The sequence below is a fragment of the Schistocerca cancellata genome, chromosome 8 (genome assembly GCF_023864275.1).
Source record: "Schistocerca cancellata isolate TAMUIC-IGC-003103 chromosome 8, iqSchCanc2.1, whole genome shotgun sequence".
Classification (NCBI taxonomy): Eukaryota; Metazoa; Arthropoda; class Insecta; order Orthoptera; family Acrididae; genus Schistocerca; species Schistocerca cancellata.
The window spans coordinates 396963828-396984213 of NC_064633.1; positions in this window are offsets into that span (position 1 = coordinate 396963828).

Consider the following 20386-nt stretch of genomic DNA (forward strand, 5'->3'; position numbering starts at 1 on the left):
GTGCTCAGAGCCATTTTTTGCATGCGCAAGTTAATCTCAGGAACTGCTGTAATGATTTTGATCCGATTCACATGGAAGGTTTTCGTACGTAATTTATAAAGTTTTCGTATGAGTTGCCTTACTTATGATGAATTAAAGTTGTGAAAACGTTGCTTATATGAAATTGTATATATTTGAAGTACGTTAACTTGGGGTGCTTGTTTATGCAACTTTCTCTGGACTCGCATTCGGGAGGATGACGATTCAAACCCTCGTCTGGCCATCCAGATTTAAGTTTTCCGTGATTTCCCTAAATCGCTCCAGACAAATGCCGGAATAGTCGCTCTGATAGGGCATGGATGATTTCCTTCCCCATCCTTGAATCCTTGAGACAATCCGAGCTGTGCTCCAACGACCTAGCTGTCGATGGGACGTTAAAACCTTTGTTACAACAACTGCTTAGCGAAAAAAGTCCAAAGCCTGTGGATTACAATTATTTATGCGTAGAGTAAAACACAGCATGGGAAGCAGCTTTACTTCGTTTGTATAAAGAAAGTTTTGCAGTAGCGGAGCAGACAATACAACTTTCAGCTTTCTGTTTTCCTTGAGTGAAACTTATTTGCGAACTCGATTCTTTGCATGGTGGTGTGTCAAATATTATTTATTTGGACACTTCGAAATTAAATAGAAGACTGGTAAACGAATCTCTACTAACGAGAAGGAGATTTTTGCTCTTTTAAAGATCATAAAGAAGTGACTGGAATACTTTCTTTCAAATTCTGAAGGTGGCAAGGGTCAAAGACAGGGAGCGAAAGGCTATTTACAATTTGTACAGAAACCAGACGGCAGTTAAGAGTTGAGGGTCATGAAATGGAAGCAGTGGCTGGGAAGGGAGTGAGACAGGGTTGTAGCTTATCCCCGATGTTATTCAATCTGTATATTGAGCAAACGGTAAAGGAAACAAAAGAGAAATTTGAAGTAGGAATTAAAATTCAAGGAGAAGAATTAAAAATTATGAGATTTACCGATGACATTGTAATTTTGTCAGAGACAACAAAGGGCGGGGAAGAGCAGTTGAACGGAATGGACAGTGTCTAGAAAGGAGGATATAAGATGAACATCGACAAAAGCAAAACGAAGATAACGGAATGTGGCCAAATTAATCAGGTGATGCTGAGGGAATTACATTAGGAAATGAGACACTTAAAGTAATAGATGAGTTTTGCTATTTGGGGTTTTCGGCTATGATAGAAGCTAAAGAAATGAATTAAAATTTGTGCTACAGTCGGAACTTGAATTCAGGTCTCCTTGCTTACTATGCATGTGTGCTAGCATTGCCGGCCGGAGTGGCCGAGCGGTTGTATGCGTTTCAGTCTGGAACCACGCAACCGCTACGGTTGCAGGTTCCTGCCTCGGGCATGGATGTGTGTAATGTCCTTAGGTTAGTTAGGTTTAAGTAGGGGACTGATGACCTCAGATGTTAAGTCCCATAGTGCACAGAGCCATTTGAACCATTTTTGTGCTAGCATTCCTACAGCTTCTATCATTATCATAAATAAAGTTGAGACTCAAATTTCTTAAGGAAACTGTAATTATATTAGATCTGTAGATCACCTACTCCTGAGATACAGGAAGAATGGATGTGTGTAATGTCCTTAGGTTAGTTAGGTTTAAGTAGGGGACTGATGACCTCAGATGTTAAGTCCCATAGTGCACAGAGCCATTTGAACCATTTTTGTGCTAGCATTCCTACAGCTTCTATCATTATCATAAATAAAGTTGAGACTCAAATTTCTTAAGGAAACTGTAATTATATTAGATCTGTAGATCACCTACTCCTGAGATACAGGAAGAATTTCCCCATGTCGTCCAACACTGGGGTACTATTCCAATACCGGAGAGCCGTGGCAGCAGTGACGATTTAAGAAGGGGAAACTAAGCTGGAGACCTGAATTGAAGTTTCTTTAGGGAGGGCACTGGTCTAAGTTAGTCCATGCAGCTGTATTACCTCTACTGCTGTGGAGGTATAATGGCTAGCACACTTGCACAGTAAGCAAGGAGACCTGGGTTCAAGTCCTGGCTGTAGCAAAAATTTCAATTCATTTCTTCAGCTTCCATCATAATTGTTGGATGATTAAAGCGTGCAACGATGGTTACAGTACGACTGGGGAACATACACTAAGTGATCAATAGTATCTGGACACCCCCAAAAACATACGTTTTTCGTATTAGATGCATTGAGCTGCCACCTACTCCATATCAGCGACCTCATTAGTCGTTAGCCATCGTCAGAGATGAGTATGGGGCGCTCCGCGGAACTCACGGACTTCGAACGTGGTCAGGTGATTGGGAGTCACTTGTCTCATACGTCTGTACGCGAGATTCCCACACTCCCAAGCATCCCTAGGTCCACTGTTTCCGATGTGATAGAGAACTTGAAACGTGAAGGGACACGTAGTGCACAAAAGCGTACAGGCCGACCTCGTCTGTTGACTGACAGAGACCGCCGACAGTTGAAGAGGGTCGTAATGTATAATAACCCGACATCTATCCAGACCATCACACAGGAATTCCAAACTGCATCAGGATCCACTGCAAGTACTACGACAGGTTAATGGGAGGTGGGACAACTTGGATTTCATGGTCGAGCGACCATTCATAAGTCACACATCACGCCGGTAAATGTCAAACGACGACTCGCTTGGTGTAAGGAGAGTAAACATTGGACGCTTGAACAGTGGAAAAATGTTGTGTGGAGTGAGGAATCACGGTACACAACGTGGCGATCCGATGTCAGGGTGTGGGTATGGTCAATGCCCGGTGAACGTCATCTGCCAAGGTGTGTAGTGCCAACAGTAAAAAGTCGGAGGTTGTGGTGTTATGGTGTGGTCGTGTCTTTCTTGGAGGGGACTTGCACCCTTTGTAGTTGTGCGTGGCACTATGACAGCACAGGCCTACATTGATGTTTTAAGAACCTTCTTGCTTCCCATTGTTGAAGAGAAATTCGGGGATGGCGATTGCATCTTTGAACACGATCGAGCACCTGTTCATAATACACGGCCTGTGGGGGAGTGGTTACATGACGATAACATCCCTGTAATAGACTGTCCTGCACAGAGTCCTGACCTGAATCCTATAGAACACCTTTGGGATGTTTTGGAATGCCGACTTCGTGCCAGGCCTCACCGACCAACATCGATACCTCTCCTCAGTGTAGTACTCCGTGAAGAATGGGCTGCCATTCCCCAAGTAACCTTCCAGCACCAGAATGAACGTATGCCTGCGAGAGTGGAAGCTGTCATCAAGGCTGAGGGTGGACCAACACCATACTGAATTCCAACCTTACTAATGGAGAGCGCCAAGAACTTTTAAGTCATTTTCAGCCTGGTCTCCTGATACTTTTGACCACATAGTGCAAGTGGAAGCGAAATGAGGTTTTCTCTAAAGTTTTTGTTACAACAGGAGGCGGTCTGACGGGCGACAGAACGATCCAATTTTATGCCCATTCCTGATACTGAGTCTTGCCCAGATAGTCTCGCAAGCCACTTCAATTTCTGTTTGGTGGATGTGAGATTTTTTTGCTTCTGCAACACTACCTTGATTTCCCATTAGCCTATTATTTCAATGTACATTAGAATTTTTCCAAAAAATCTCACAGATAACAGTTTCAGGTTTCAACCAGCTTTCTGTGCCTATTGTCATGTGAGCTTCAATGCGTTTCAGGAGCGTTTCAAACTCTGGGACTTTGTTGCACATGATTAGGCAGTTAACTATTAATACTTTAATACTCACGCCTGTGAAGGACATTCTTCTGCATTTTACACTTTCACGTCTGGGTCTCCTACAGCTGTTGTTATCTGGAATGGATGAATGGTCACCTCCTCTAGAATACCCTTGTGTCCACCCTGCACTCGGTCTGCTACGTGGGTAGCCTCTGATGGGTAGTGCACATCTGACCCATTTAGAGGGACCCCAGAACTCTCAACTCTATGGGGAAAGTGCAGTAAGTCGCAGCCTAGCTTGTCACAGAACCTCCGAAGTCTCTGGTTCAGTCATTCCACTCAACACCGAAACAGGGAGCCATGTTCAGTTCCGGGGACAATGCTGCAAATTGTGAGATTAGTGGAAACTCTGTTGCGCAAGTGTGGCCCCTCAGCCTTCTGTGCCAGTCGCTGCAACGATCCAAGTATGATCTCTGAGCCAAGATGACAGGCATCATTTGTTCCAACGTGCACCACAATTTTCAGTTGACTTCACACTGTTCCCTCAGTGAGTGCCACATTGGTCTCTTCATCATGTTGAATGAGGCCCCCAGACAAGCACACTGAGTGCACATTCCATTCTTTGCTGTCTCTTCCTGCCATTATTAGCCATACGTCTGAACTGCCTCCTCTTGACACAGGATAGAGCATGTTTCCCAACAGGTGAACTGGGCCAGTTTCAGTTTCACTGGAGAAAGTACCTCGAACGTGTTGGTAAGGGGATCGGTATAACATTCTGAGTCTTACCTGGCCCCTGTCTACCTTGTACGGATGCCTAAATCTACCACTGACACTCCACTCGCAGTCAGGTGGATGAGTAATGACAGATCTCGCGCTTCCTGCAGAAGATAGGATAGTACTTCAAATACCTTTGGTACCTCAGGTAACCGAACTCAACTCTCGGCGTCTCGTCCACACACAGTATCGCAGCAGCTGGAAATTGTTTGGCAGTAGTCAGGGCTATTTGTAGCTGCATACGAACGATAATAATTCATCCCGTGTTTGAGAACAGGATTCACAGTGGTGCTGCTTTGTGGCTAGTGTAATGTTCTACACAGTAATGAGAAGATAATTTTAAACTAAGCCTGCAGAGCTTGAATCCGTTGAGCTAAAGACTTAGCCACTGCCTAGAAGAACTGAAGGAAATACACAATTGGCGATATCTATTAAGGCACGGAAAAACCTTTGGTAAAATCACTAGTTTCCTGCAGCTTTTTAAGATCAATTATACTCACTAACAAACTCGAGAATAGAGTTAATTCATGATAAAAGCAGGTAATGTAATCCTCTTCAAAGGCAAAACTAGATGCAACTCAATGCGTTAGTTAGAGGACATGATACAGTAACTAAATCACAAACAACGATATATTACAAATTAGTTCCTGCACATGACAACTGTAACGTCCGAAAAATCTCGAATATGTACGTTTCTTTGCGTTGATGTACACTGAAATTCGTCGTGATCTATTCTTTAGCAGTAACTGTGAATCACAAACTCTTATTTTCTACAAATAAGTTATCCATTCGTAGGTCACAAAAATTTTCAAAAATGTATTTCTGTAAGCGTCCGAAAATTCTAAAAAATAACCAGTTTCACACGTACTTACACAAGGAAATTAGAGAACGATTGTTTTGATCGAGGTTAGGCCTACTGTTTTCAAGAATTTTGAATGAGCACAAATAAGTTTTAGCTTACAATTGTCGACAACATTACGAGCTTACAACGGCACATGTTCGACATTTCACGACATATCACAATAAAACGAGTGTTGATACAATCAGTGAAAAATTATGCAGAAGCGACGGAAACAGTAAAATGTGCGAATCTAGAATTTCAAATCGGCCCACGGATCTGCCATACGCAGTCTCACACAAAGGAAAATTCCTAAGTCTGCTTCTACATATAAATAACCGAGTGCATTGCACTGACTTTTTGCGTGGCTGATTCTGTGCACACTTCTCTACTAGCATACCGAAATCAAATTCACGAAAATATGCAGCAACAAAAAAGCACATCTACGGCCTGGAGCAGCTAACAGTACAATTTCATATTTTATATTGATTCGAAACCAAATACAAGCGACATTAATCATGCGCTTTATTTCTCTTATAAATAATAAAATGCACTGAAAAAGATTACTGAAAACCTGCAGTAAAAGAACAAAGGTAAAAAGGGGTTGTGGACATGAGTGAAAGAAAAACGGGGTAAAGGTATCAGAAAAGGGAAAAAGGAACATGAAAAAAATGTGTTCTTTTGCAACTAGGGCGAACCGTACCTAAAAACCCTAACCCTGTGTACGAGTATTGCCATTATCAGAAATGACAATTCTTCTTCTTTCTTCTTCTTTCGTTTCACCCTCTTTGGGGTACGCTGGATCAATCATTTCTTTGTGCGTTGTTCCTTTCTTAGGGCCCATAATGACAATTATATACGTCGTATTCCACAAAAGAAAGATCGGTGCGCATTCGAGACCAACGTTAACGTAACTCGTTTGCGTGTTCTTAGTGCTGTTGTAACATATGATTCTCGAGGTTGAATGAGATGAGACTACAGAGCAATAATTATCTGATTTGGACATTAACAAGGACAGAGATTTTATTTTGAGTCTGACCCGATAAACGACCTTGTCGTAGTGACATATCTTAACGGTTGGAACCGCAAGAGCTGGCGGCTGGGATCCAGTGGAACTTGGCTTCGTCTGCTCGTCTGCAGGTGGTGTTTCTTTTCTTCCTAATCTGTGCAAGTGGGCTGAGCTGGAAATAAGCGTTACCTGCCGTGTCGTGGTCGGGGCTACTAGGCTGGCTTAAGGAGTGGAGACTTTCCCATGACTTCAGGTACTTTCGACCACCTTTTAAGATTTAAATAAACTTGTCAAAAGCCCCAGCAGGAAGCAGCACTTTCCAGAGTACTGCTGTGAACGGGAGAGGGGTACTACCAACCAGAAGGCTGCACTTTCCCATGACATCAGGCTATTTACATCACCTTTTAAGTTGTAAATAAACCAGTGAGCAGCCTTCGCAGGAAGTAGCGCTATCGAGACTAGTGCTATCAGCGGGAGAAGGGGGTGAGCAATTGAAATGGCTGCGTCCTGATTCTGAGACTGACTGGCTACAAGATCCGCATTTTGAATAATATCGAAGAATCTGACGAGTCGGATGATAGCAATCTCGGGTGCAGGAAGCTAGTCGTGGGCTCATTGGGACGGAGGTGCTTGCTGTTTGATAGTGTGACTGGTTTCTGACATCGGAATAGCGACTCATAGGGAACGACTAACTTATTCTTGCAGCACGGAAAGTTTATAAAAATTTGCAAGTGCATTACCACGCGCGGGCGTCGAATTCTGATCGTTTTTCTGGTGTTTGTTGTAGGCGCGTATTGCAGCTTAATAAGGCCACTTGAGCTTGATAGGCAAAGGAAGCTTATTAGACTGTGAATCTTTAATACCTACATTTTGACACAATATTGTTTTTTCAGTCTCATACAGAAGAAAGGCTGACCAGCAGGAATGTGGAAATTTGGGCAAATAGAAAAATTAACAATGAAAGATGTTCATCTCAACCCAACCCTCACTACACTCGGTTAACTTTATGAAAGAACGACGATACAGCATACAGTAAAATACCATGAAGTCCAACTAAAAGAATACTGAAGAAGATACCTTCATATGAATAAATTCAACAACATAGGTTGAAAGAGAAGCAAAACTAACGAATTAACATCCACAGATATTTAGCTTTAATGCTGACCCAGTAATGCTAAGTTAAACGAAAAACAGAAATATGCTGCGTAGGTATAAATACTTATCATGATGATAAATGCCAAATACTAGTATTATCAATATTCAGTAGTTGTTTCCACGATATCTGAACGACTGTACCAAGAACATCATTCACGCTACTTATTCTCCAAGAAAATTATACGTTCGACCTTCTTCCTCAAAGTTCCTAAATAAAACAGCATTTCAACAACTAACATTCCTGTGTCCCATGCTGACAAATGCAGTCCCAACTCCAACTGCAGTTACAACTCGTAGTAGCGATTTACTTCGTGCATCTGATCAGTAATGTTAAAATAAAAGGCAATAAATCTCTATTAAATGTAATGCATGCTTACCGCAAAATCTCTGATAAGAGCTCCTCAGGTGGTGCATTCTTCTTCCATGGTGTGTTCTGGTGTTATCTTTGGCCCCTATTACTTTAAAAATGTATCTCGCCTCACTGATCAAATAATCCTGATCGACATTATTTGCGCGACTTCTGTAACTTTCCATTAATTTTGAAATTGGCCTTTCATCAGTATTCCCCTAACAACTGGACGCGTCCAGTAACAATTGTGAGACGTGTTATTGTTCTTCTTCGATATAACATCTCCTCTAAGTAATTACTCGTCACCATGAGCAGAATCTACCCCCGACAGTGGTTAACAAATGCTCCGATTTGAAAATCGGTAGAAATATTCTCTTATAAGTGTGTTTGGTTGGGAGTGGGCTTGGATTTTCTGGAAATTGCCCCTGAGTCGTTCGAGCCTATAGAATTCACACGGCACGAGCGATTCTTGCTATGCAGAAATCATCAGATTCTTTTAGAAAATGTTTTGTAGCTTTCAGAACACTTGCAAATGTTCTCAGTTCCTCTGAAAATTTACGTAGTGTTCTCCAATGCTCCGTAATTGTTAATGTGTTGTTAAAACTGACAATAGGTAATAAAGCGATCGAGACAGAAATAACATTAATTAGGAAATGAGGTGTTATGAAATGATCTGGAATGTTATAAAATAATTAAATGAAATGCTATGTTTTAGAATTTTTGCTGTCTGAGAGTAGACCTTACGTAAGATGAAGTTTTACTTATCACGTTAGTCCTGAAAAGTAATATAATACTAAAAATTGTGTCAGTATCAAGTGAAATGACCAAGCTGCAAGGAGCAAAGAAATGATGTAATGCACTAGAAATTTCGGTCCCCGACGCCATAATGACAAATCAATAAAGGAAATAAATTTTCTGTAACAGTCCGCGATTATTGTGAATAAAACCGACTAGCTCGCTTATCCAAATTCGTTTATTTGTTACACCGTTTCGGCTACTGCCATCACCAGATAATAAAAAACTTCGAACTTGCTAAAGAAGATTGAGTGCCAGTAGTAATACTCGATATATGATGACTGCAGCAGCCGAAACGCAGTAATAAATAAAGAAATTTTGCTTAGGGATTTGGTGGTTTTTTTTCACAGCATATGTATAAGGGAAAGTTCGGATCGATTATGTTAGCAGCAAGTGAAAGCTGAAAGGTGAATGTTTCATTCACAATTTCAGTGATAATAATGTAAATATTGGAGATAATAATTTTCACTTTTTTAAAGACGACACGTTATAGCAGACATTTTATTTATTTATCTCTTTCACCTCATGCGATTAGAATCTGTAGGCCCTCTCTTAAATCAGACCAGGGTTTAAACTTACAAAACTTGCAGCACTTCATTTCAGTAAAAAATGATGATATTGTAAACAGTAATATTACTGGTTGTAATAATAGTGGAAGGCCAACGAGTTTGCCGCAGTGGTAACAACACCGGTTCCCGTCACATCACCCAAGTTAAGCTCTGTCGAACGTGGATAGCGTTTAGATGGATCACCGTCCGGGTCTCCCGAGCGTTGTTGGCAAGCTGACTAAACTCAGCTCTTGTGAGGCCAATTGAGGAACTACTTGATCGAGAACTAGCGACTCCGATTACGAAAACTGACAACGCCGGGAGAGTGGTGTGCTGACCATACACCCCTCCATATCCGTATCTAGTAACGCCTGTCGGCTGAGGATGACACGGCGGCCGGTCGGTACCGTTGGGCCTTCATGGTCTGTTAGGGCGGAGTTTGGTCAGGCGAAAGGGTACAGAAGTGAAATACTGTGACATATTGTGGGTAGCAAGAGATGCTGCCACTGCTAAGAACGTTAGGAAATAAGAACGCGTTGGTGGAAAAGTAGAGTCAGTAGTCGTCATGGGGCAAAAAAATGGTCAAATGTGTGTGAAATCTTATGGGACTTAACTGCTAAGGTCATCAGTCCCTAAGCTTACACACTACTTAACCTAAATTATCCTAAGGACAAACACACACACCCATGCCCGAGGGAGGGCTCGAACCTCTGCCGGGACCAGCCGCACAGCCCATGACTGCAGAGCCCTAGTCCGCTCGGCTAATCCCGCGCGGCGTAATGGGGCAAATGGTTCATTTAAAACAAGAGAAAATGATACAGCGGTAGAGTAAGTTAGTTTCTACTTGCACACAAAAATGGTTCCTTTGTCCTCAGTGCGTATCCGTAAAACGTGATGACGCATTCGAAAAACTAACTGAGTGAAGTAAGGCGACGTCAGCTGGTGAACAATAATGCAGTTGGTATTTTGCTATAATGTTATACGTGACCACCGCCTACGTGGACGTCAACATACAACAAGCACCCACAGACGACTGCACTAGCAGTAGATGGTATAACGGGGTGGGGGTGGGAGCAGGACGCGGACAGTTGTGTAGTCGTTGTTGTAATGCGGAAACGGAACGACATATCTGACGACCAAAAGGGTAAGATCATTGGCTTTCGAAATGGCTATGTTTGTAAACTGTTCGTATGCGGCCATGGTTGAAACACTGTGCAGGGCAAAATGGCGCTCTCCAAAACCGGCACCGAGGCAACTGTGGTGCATCATGGGTGACAGATGACAGGGGCGACCGACGGCAGCGGAGATTTGTACGGGCGAATAGACGTGCAACTGTTCAGCAACTGACCGCCCTGACGAACCAAGGGACTACCAACAGTGTCTCCTCAACTACCTCTTAGCGAACGTTGCTGCGTCAGGGCATCCGGCAGCAGGTGCCTAGTTCATGCACCCATGCTGACTGCTGTTCATCGGCAACGAAGGCTGGATTTTGGACGCCAGTATCGCTACTGGACGCCCACTGAGCTGCGACAGGCGGGCTTTTAGGATGAATAACATTCTATGCTCCATCGACATGAAATGTCTGAAAGTAAACACCCTGCAACAATCGCCGAAAGTCTCCAGGACAGGGAGAGTTATGGCCTTGGAAATGTTTTCGTGGCATTCCCCGGGTGGTTTCGTCATACTGGAAGGCACATGTCTCAACACAAGTAGACATCTATCTCTGAGGACCATGTCCAACCCTGCATGCAGTTTGTTTTTCCTCGTCACGAAGACACCTACCAGCACGACAGTGCAGCGTGTCACACAGCTCGCAGTGTATGTGCTTGGTTCGAAGAGCACCAGGATGAGTTTGCCGTACTGCCTGGCCACCAGACTTTGCGGATTAAAACCCAATCGAGAATCCGCGGGACACCTCAGTCGGTCTCTGGGCACCATGGGTCCTCAGCCGAGAAATCTAGCACAACTGGCCGTGGCATTGGAGTCGACATTGCTCGACATCCCTGCCCTTACTTTCCATAACATCACTGACTCTCCTCCTGCACGTCACATAGCGGTCCGAGCTGCAAATGGTGGTTATTCAAGCTTTTGACAGTTGGTTAACGTTAATGTGACTGGACGGTGTAATTGCAAATCACGGCCAGATCAGCCTAAGACTGAAATTTGCTGTGTCGGAGAACAATAGCTACGTTTTGATACGTAACGGGAGTGTTACGCAGAATGTTGGTGACTCATTGTAAAAATTAGTAATAAGAGGTTCCGACTATATACATCTTTTTATCCTTCACGAAAAACCGAGCGCATTAGCGCAGTGGTTAACACTGGAACCGCATTCGACAAGATAACGGTTCAAATGCGGGTCCAGCCATACATATCTGAAGCAAACTCCGGGATATTTCCTTCGAAAGATCACGGCCGATTTCCTTACCTCTCCTTCACCAATCCAATCCTGAGCTCCCTCTCTAGTGAACCCTTTGACGACGGGACGTTAAACACTACTCTTCCGTTTCTCAAGGACAATAAAAGACACTGATAAATTGTGTACATAATGAACCTTTACATGGAACTTTTGACCGAACACTGAACACTAGAAGCGGCACTTTGTCGACAACTTGCAGTTATGCGCCGGTGTCCTGACTTGTGCCGCATATCTTCTAAACATCATACGGTTTGCGTAAATTCTTCATATCATAATCTTCCTGTAACTGACAATCACGGACTTATACCTTTTGAATCATTTATGTTGTTAAAAATTCCCGGTACATAATTTACTTACGATATACGCCGTTCTGGATAGCGTCCACGACATTTCCGGTCTAATTAAGAAACATTCTGTATACTGAGTACGACTTATTACACTGTCTAGATATAATGACTTGGGAATTTGACTGTTGTGGTTGTAACTGTGCAACAAGCTACATCTTCCGGATCAGTGACTTGACCTATAGCTTTCTGACACATCTTCCTTCTTTTTAAATATCCTTGATTTCTTTAATAATATGAAGGGCTTATTTCAATAGTGCTACAAGTCCATTACCTCCACTTTTATGCCTATAATGCTTCTGACATTAATGATCCAAACAAACAGAAAGAAAGGTTCATCTCTAGCAAGAGACCATAAGCTTGAATATTTCTGGTATCTCAACTGCAGATTTTTCAGCGCTCATTTAACTTTGGGACTCTGTATCTCAAAATGAACAAAAATGGACTTGTAGCACTATTGAAATAAGCCCTTCATATATAATAAATTATTCATCTTCCTACAGCGAAAACGGTACTTAGGTTCTGAAACAAAATCATTTTTGTTCAAAATTCTAATTTCCATGCAGAAATAAGAAAATGTCTCAATCATAAAAGCATTGTTATCATGAAATATGGACCAATTTCGATAGTCTTCTACCAGACACAGTCATTCGCAATTGGCATTTAATTATAGTTTTTTCAATTTCTTAACTATAAACTTCAAAACTAAAGTACAACTGATCATGAAGACTTATGGGGACATTGTATGTGAAATTTGTTGAAGTTTTACATTTTCAGTTTGTTACTACATAATGTACTTTGGACTTTCCTGAACGTTTTGGTATATAATACATTAAAATCAGACAATTGTGAGACCTTCAAATAATATTTTGAATGTTGACGTGTGACTGTCAAATTTCGTGGCTATGCATATACTGCCACAGTTGAGCAGTCATATCTTGGGAACTACACTGTCTAGAAGGCTGTGAATTGCTTTGTTTTGTGCCTACTGCTATGTCTCAGATGTTGGCATTACGAATAAACAAATCAGTCATTTGTTTGTGATACTAGTTTTCGTTGAAAGTAGTGTGATTATCCGCTATTTTTTAGTAAGCTAACTTCTATTGCTTCTTATACGTAAATAAAATGACTAAGCGTAAAAGTAACTTCAAGAAACGCAAATTTGCGGGTAACAGATATGCGAGACATTTTTTCATCGAATGTCAGCCGATGAAAAACCATGTCATACTTTGTGTCCACCTCCACCAAACACTTGGTGTATATAGAGGCAAGCTGAATTTTCTGGCACCCTGCATGAATCTACACATAAACATTATCTTCCTTTGGCAGTAATGGGGGCAATCAAACCTATTTACAGAGATTTGGTAAATCCTGATCCAGGAAGTGAATGAGTCCTTCAATAATGTTGTGTGGTGCCGTGTGCCTAAAAATGTATTTGTTGCCCTTATGACTTTAAAGTTAGCAGTGTCTGATGCTGTATTGACTTTTAATTGGGGGAGCTGCAAAATACTTAAGGTTATGGAGAAGTTAGGGGTAAAATTTTGACAGAACACAGCTAAAGGACAGCGGGAACTGGATGAGCTTCGTGTACGTGAAGCAGAGTTAGCTGCTCAGTAAATGACAAAAGAAGCAAGAAAGAGGAGGAGGGAAGCACTGGACTGTTGTGACACTGAAGAAGACGCAGACAATGGGCCAGGGTAATTCTAGTGCATAAAAGATGCAGAAATGTAAGTCTGTGTAAGAATTTGTAACAAAAAAAGTTTTAAACATCAATATCTCTGAACTACATTTTTTTGCAATAAATGACCCGTTTTCTAAAAACGTACTGATGGTAGAGACGTGAGATTTTCACAGCACGCCAAGTGTGAGATTCAACATATATGTAACTAGAATAATTGAAATATCCTGAGTTCTTTTGATTTTGTCTTTATTTATTTACAAAATTCTGTCAAAAAATTAAGTATATGAAGAAAAGAAAAGATGACATGTCCCACAATACAATTTTTGTAAAAATTCTAGTTCCGTGTATCTAGAAATGTGCATTCAATAATTATGGAAAATTGTAAGCTAATGTCTTAAAAAATTTCCAAGATAATGGGTCACAAAATTCGATAATTTAACATTGGAGGCATAGGGCATACAATGTCCCCCTTAACATTCCAGTGTGCATGATACTTCTCTATTCAGCTGAGATATTTCTTATCTTTATTTTCGCTAATACACTATTATTGTAGCATTAATTTTCGTCATTACTCACATACCTAAGATTTACCAGGAATATAGAGACTAATAAATGACAAACTGACGTTATGTACCCCAGTAGCTAGCTGAGAAAAGCCAAGTATAACACCTACATAGCCCAATGCAAATCTCAACTTTAATTGTCGCTTCAGTAACATTGGAAAGCAATAATAACCTTCTAGGAAGATCCAAAACAATGAACACTATGCTATGAAGTGAAAGATTAGTTCTGGAAAAGTCGTTAGACTATGAGGAAACCTTTCACCTCCAAGTACTTTCTCCAACTGGGTCTAGTTCAGCAAAGAATGCGCGAGATATCTGATGAGTTTGGAATGTGTATGTGTAAGGGCTGGATCTTTGAGTCAGATCAGTAGTCTTGTCTGCGAAGAACGTCGTTAGGAATGTTGTCCAGTTGTCCACGAAAGACAAGTAAACGCCTTCTAGAGCTGATCCAGAATTTCGTTTTAATCTATGAGACAGTTTCCCACACAGGGAAGTTTAGATTTTAAGTACATATTTGTGAAGCAGCTTTTATCAGTAGAGTTTTTTATAAAGTCTTACATCAATATGACGTGGAGGCAATATTTGTCTGGATTCGGCAATCAACGTATGTTTGTTAGAAGACTTATCTAGGCGTTGATAAGGGAATCACTTGGCAATCATTCAGTTCCCACATGAAGAGGTATTCTGTCTCACAAAGAAACAATAAACAATGAGTGTACTTCAGTTCTAAATTGAACAAGAGGTAGATTAGTTAAAAATTTAAGATATTCCATACATAATGGAGATTTGTTTTTCTTGCTAACAATGTTTCTGTATTTTCGTACGTCTATACCGTATTAAGAGTGTGCATAAGGTACTGCTGCAAATTTACTGACGCAATGCAGAAGTCCAGCCTTTAACTTATTCTCGATTCATTTAACGGTAATCAGTACCTATTTTGTTTATGTATCCGCGCCAAAAAACATTATCTTACTGGAAATTACTCCTGCAAGAGGAGAGGTACTATTTATATTTTCAATGACACTGCTTTATGAGGATCAATTGATGAACCAATGACTTAAAATTATAAATTTAATAAATAATTTGTCAATCTGTTTAGGTCCCAAATAACGGTACTCATTTTTTATCAGTTAGAAATTGACGTTTTGATCTGCAGTTTACTTTGGACGTAGAATCACATTTACTTTCAAATTATTTTCAATCAGCTAGAATTTTGTATTTCAGTTTGATCCGGTCAGAAGTGGTGAGAAATTGTTCCTAGAAACATTAGTAATTTAAATAGCTTGTATGTGACAGTATAATATTTTTTTAAGTTTGTGGATAGTAATAAGAGTGTTAAAAGGAGAATTACTAATCGTCAGAAATGCGCTGAAGTATTAGGTTTGACCCCAATCCTTTCCACGGTCTCTCATGGAGCAATGGTGTGTCACGCATTCACCGGATGGAGCCTTTAAGTCTAGCCGTGCATTTGATAACAGTGCACTGGAATAGACCGCATTTCATCCTAGCCTTTCGGCCTAATTATTGCCAGAAACATAAACAAGACTCGACTCTCTTATAACCATTCGTCAAAATCACGAACAATAAAGGGTTTTATTTAAAATGTAACTCTCACATTCCACTGCCATCTCTGTTACTCAAAGTAAGCGAACATGTGTGTACCGTGCTGCAATGCAAGAAGTGTTTTCGTCTTGTGTACAGTGTGATTGTCTGATAAATCTGTAACATTCTGCACTGATATTCACGATCTCGCATCCGAGTGTCAAATATGCTTCCTTTTAAATTAGGTAAACGCTTCATGATCGGTTGCGATGTTGCTAATTACCGAATTTGTGATGCAATCGCCGGTTCCAAACAACAGTACGACTGATGCCAACACCATTAGTACCTACTGAAATGCAGAGGGAATAATATGCGTATTTCATAAATTTGTTCTTTATTTGACCAACTAACACAAGAAGGCAGTATAAAACACGAAGCCTTTTTACGGTAACCCTGTCAATATTCACCCGAAGAAATTTAGGGGCCTCTGCCGGAATAGCAGTCCACTGCTTTAACCACTGTTTTACCTCGCAGTTGTCCTCTTTCGCCGTTTGGATATTTAAAAGGGAGCTCCGCATAAACTTCTGATCAATACCTGCAGCTCTTCTTATTAAAAATCTTTTAAAAAGTCCTTCCTGTAAAGTAAAATCCTCTCTTGCATAGAAAAATTCGTTATGGTCCGAGATAACAAACTTTCAAATTGCGACAAATTATCACTCACAAGACAATGCTTTGTCAGCAGCTGCATTTTTATTGAAAAATGTTTCTGCAAGCACAGTACGGGGAGCTATCAGGGTCCCCTGTGCGGCGGTAGATAATGCTGGAGCAAGCATAGGCTCAATTAAAGACGTTGTTGAAATTATTATTCCAGTTCTGCAGGCATCTCTCTCTTATTGGTGACATGTATCATACAGAGTGAAAAAAATGCTTAATTCGACCATTAGCCAAGAATGATAAACCAAAATTATCATCTGACTGTAGGTCAGCTCGGTCATAGCCTTGGAGTACATTATTCATAAACAGCTGATGAACTGTCGTAAGCCTTATGACACCCACGGCTTCCCAAAACACCATAGCAAAGCAATTGCATGAGCCAAAGATGCTGACAATATTACACAAGACTGGTCATTCTAATGTTCCTAGAGGTATCGGGCTGTTAATTTACTACTTGCTTGGAATGGTGCATCGGAAAGTAAAATTTATGATTTCCGACACGTGGGGTATCAGATAGTTCATTTATTATTTTTGGGAGCTGAGTTATCGCATAACTTGTATATGAATGTGCTTCTGACTTCCAAATCAGTTTTGTAGTAACATGTGTGTTTTTTAAATTGTATTTTTATATTTTATTAACTATTAAGCTGAATAAACTCCTAATCAAATGAAATTATGTGTTCCAAACACATAGTAAGTCACAACTTTATCTATGACAATGAATAGAGGCCAAAGCAATGGATTAAAATTCGTACCAAGGCCGGGATTCGAGGGAGACGTGCTACAGTATTACAGTCAGCGCTGTTTGCCCTGGTGCCACAGTGGTGTTGTGGTTAGAGTATGTTCTCAGTAAGCGGGAGACCTGAGTTTGAATCCTCGCCTTGCTACAAATTTTAATTCATTGCTCTGGCCTGAGCAAATTACTACTCTATTCCATTACTACTTTATTTTAATGTATCAAATGTTTTTTCTGAGCTATTGTAAATACTATACTGAAACTTAAAACATATTTACAGCTACGATACTCTCCCAATCAGAGTCTATGAATACAAAACTAAATATAAAAGAAATGATGATGATGATGATGATGAAGTCCCATACTCTTTGACAGAGCGTAGGGGACGATGCGGGAGACCCGCACCGCTGTACTAGGCAAGGTCCTAGCGGAGGTGGTTTGCCATAGCCTTCCTCCGACCGTAATGGGGAAGAAGACGACACAACGACATCCAGTCATCTCGAGGCAGGTGAAAATCCCTGACCCCGTTGGTAATCGAACCCAGGACCTCGTGCTCGGGAAGCGAGAACGCTACCACGAGACCACGAGCTGCGGACTGTAAAAGAAATAACAGTAATTAATTAAAAATTAATTTTATACAAAATAATAACTGAATTCTACAAAAGTACAACGTATTCCTGGATCAGTTTTGCTGTTAAATAATTAATTGTAGGCATGATCCTTGCTCTCGCGCCAGTTTTGGCGGAGAAATGCTTCATTCAGTCCCAGTCGTGTTACAACTCATGTTGAGAGGAAATCAAAGTGGTATGTGAGAGCTCATGAAGATGGTGTGGAGATAATTAATATTCATAACTAGAAAAAAGTCATTCCTGATAAATGAGTTTAAAAAATTTAATTTTTGAAGTACTAATCCAGTGATCCAATATTAAAAGTGCAACGGATCTGGGACCAGATTACAATGGAATTCAAACAGTGGATATAGCACTGAATGACAACAAAAGACCAGTAATTTTTTGTTGCACTCCCAATTTGTTTAGCTAATTTCTTTTTCATAACATCCTAAGTAACTTTTACTGTTGTGACTTGGCAAGACAGCCAAGCCACTATGAGGAAGCCGAAAGGCACGCGTTTAAGCTCACGCAGGCTGGCGTGAGGTTTGGAGCATTTAAGGAAGTTAGACCTCAGCAAAAAAGGTCGTAGCTGTTGGAATACTTAACTTTAATCCATAATTGGTGAACATAGCTCTTGACGGTACATGCATCACAAGATAAATAGCAAATGATAATGGCGCCTTGCTAGGTCGTAGCAAATGACGTAGCTGAAGGCTATGCTAACTATCGTCTCGGCAAATGAGAGCGTAATTTGTCAGTGAACCATCACTAGCAAAGTCGGCTGTACAACTGGGGCGAGTGCTAGGATGTCTCTCTAGACCTGCCGTGTGGCGGCGCTCGGTCTGAAATCACTGATAGTGGCGACACGCGGGTCCGACGTACACTAACGGACCGCGGCCGATTTAAAGGCTACCACCTAGCAAGTGTGGTGTCTGGCGGTGACACCACATTTACACTTCTAAATACAATACAAAAGTACATAACTTAGCCGTTAATAGCAAAATTGGGAATCTACTACTGAAATTACAGCAGATATGAAGCGACTACTTTTCACATTACATGATTTCAGCTAATATTCTGACACTGTTTATATTTATGTATATTTTATGAAAATTAAACGGCAGAATTCCTCACAAAGTGCAATTGTATGGCTCAACAGGTAGCGAAAAAATGCGATCGGTGAGTCTTCTATGACCAGAGAAATAATGGAAAAAATTGCTCACAGTTGTTTTCCTCCATTTATATCAATATACCAGTGTCATGAACCATGGACCTTCCCGTTGGTGGGGAGGCTTGCGTGCCTCAGCGATACAGATAGCCGTACCGTAGGTGCAACCACAAAGGAGGGGTATCTGTTGAGAGGCCAGACAAACGCGTGGTTCCTGAAGAGGGGCAGCAGCCTTTTAGTAGTTGCAGGGGAAACAGTCTGGATGATTGACTGATCTGGGATTGTAACACCAACCAAAACGGCCTTGCTGTGCTGGTACTGCGAACGGTTGAAAGCAAGGGGAAACTATAGCCGTAATTTTTCCCGAGGACATGCAGCTTTACTGTATGGTTAATGATGATGGCGTCCTCTTGGGTAAAATATTCCGGAGGTAAAATAGTCCCCCATTCGGATATCCGGGCGGGGACTACTCAAGAGGACGTCGTTATCAGGAGAAAGAAAACTGGCGTTCTACGAATCGGAGCGTGGAATGTCAGATCCCTTAATCGGGCAGGTAGGTTAGAAAATTTAAAAAGTGAAAAGGATAGGTTAAAGTTAGATATAGTGGGATTAGTGAAGTTCGGTAGCAAGAGGAACAAGATTTTTGGTCAGGCGAATACAGGGTTATAAACACAAAGTCAAATAGGGGTAATGCAGGAGTAGGTTTAATAATGAATAACAAATAGGAATGCGGGTAAGCTACTACAAACAGCATAGTGAACGCATTATTGTAGCCAAGATAGACACGAAGCCCACGCCTACTACAGTAGTACAAGTTTATCTGCCAACTAGCTCAGCAGATAACGAAGAAATTGAAGAAATGTAAGATGAAATAAAAGAAATTAGATAGTGAAGGGAGACGAAAATTTAATAGTCATGGGTGACTGGAATTCGGTAGTAGGAAAAGGGAGAGAAGGAAACGTAGTAGGTGAATATGGATTGGGGGTAAGAAATGAAAGAGGAAGCCGCATGGTAGAATTTTCATAGCTAACACTTGGTTCAAGAATCATGAAAGAACGTCGTATACGTGGAAGAACCCTGGAGATACTAAAAGGTATCAGATAGATTATATAATGGTAAGACAGAGATTTAGGAACCAGGTTTCAAATTGTAAGACATTTCCAGGGGCAGATGTGGACTCTGGCCACAATCTATTGGTTATGAACTGTAGATTAAAACTGAAGAAACTGCAAAAAGGTGGGAATTTAAGGATATGGGACCTGGATACACTGACTAAACCAGAGGTTGTACAGAGTTTCAGGGAGAGCGTAAGGGAACAAATGGCAGGAATGGGGGAAAGAAATAGAGTAGAAGGAAGAATGGGTAGCTTTGAGGGATGAAATAGTGAAGGCAGCAGAGGATCAAGTAGGTAAAAAGACGAGGGCTAGTGGAAATCCTTG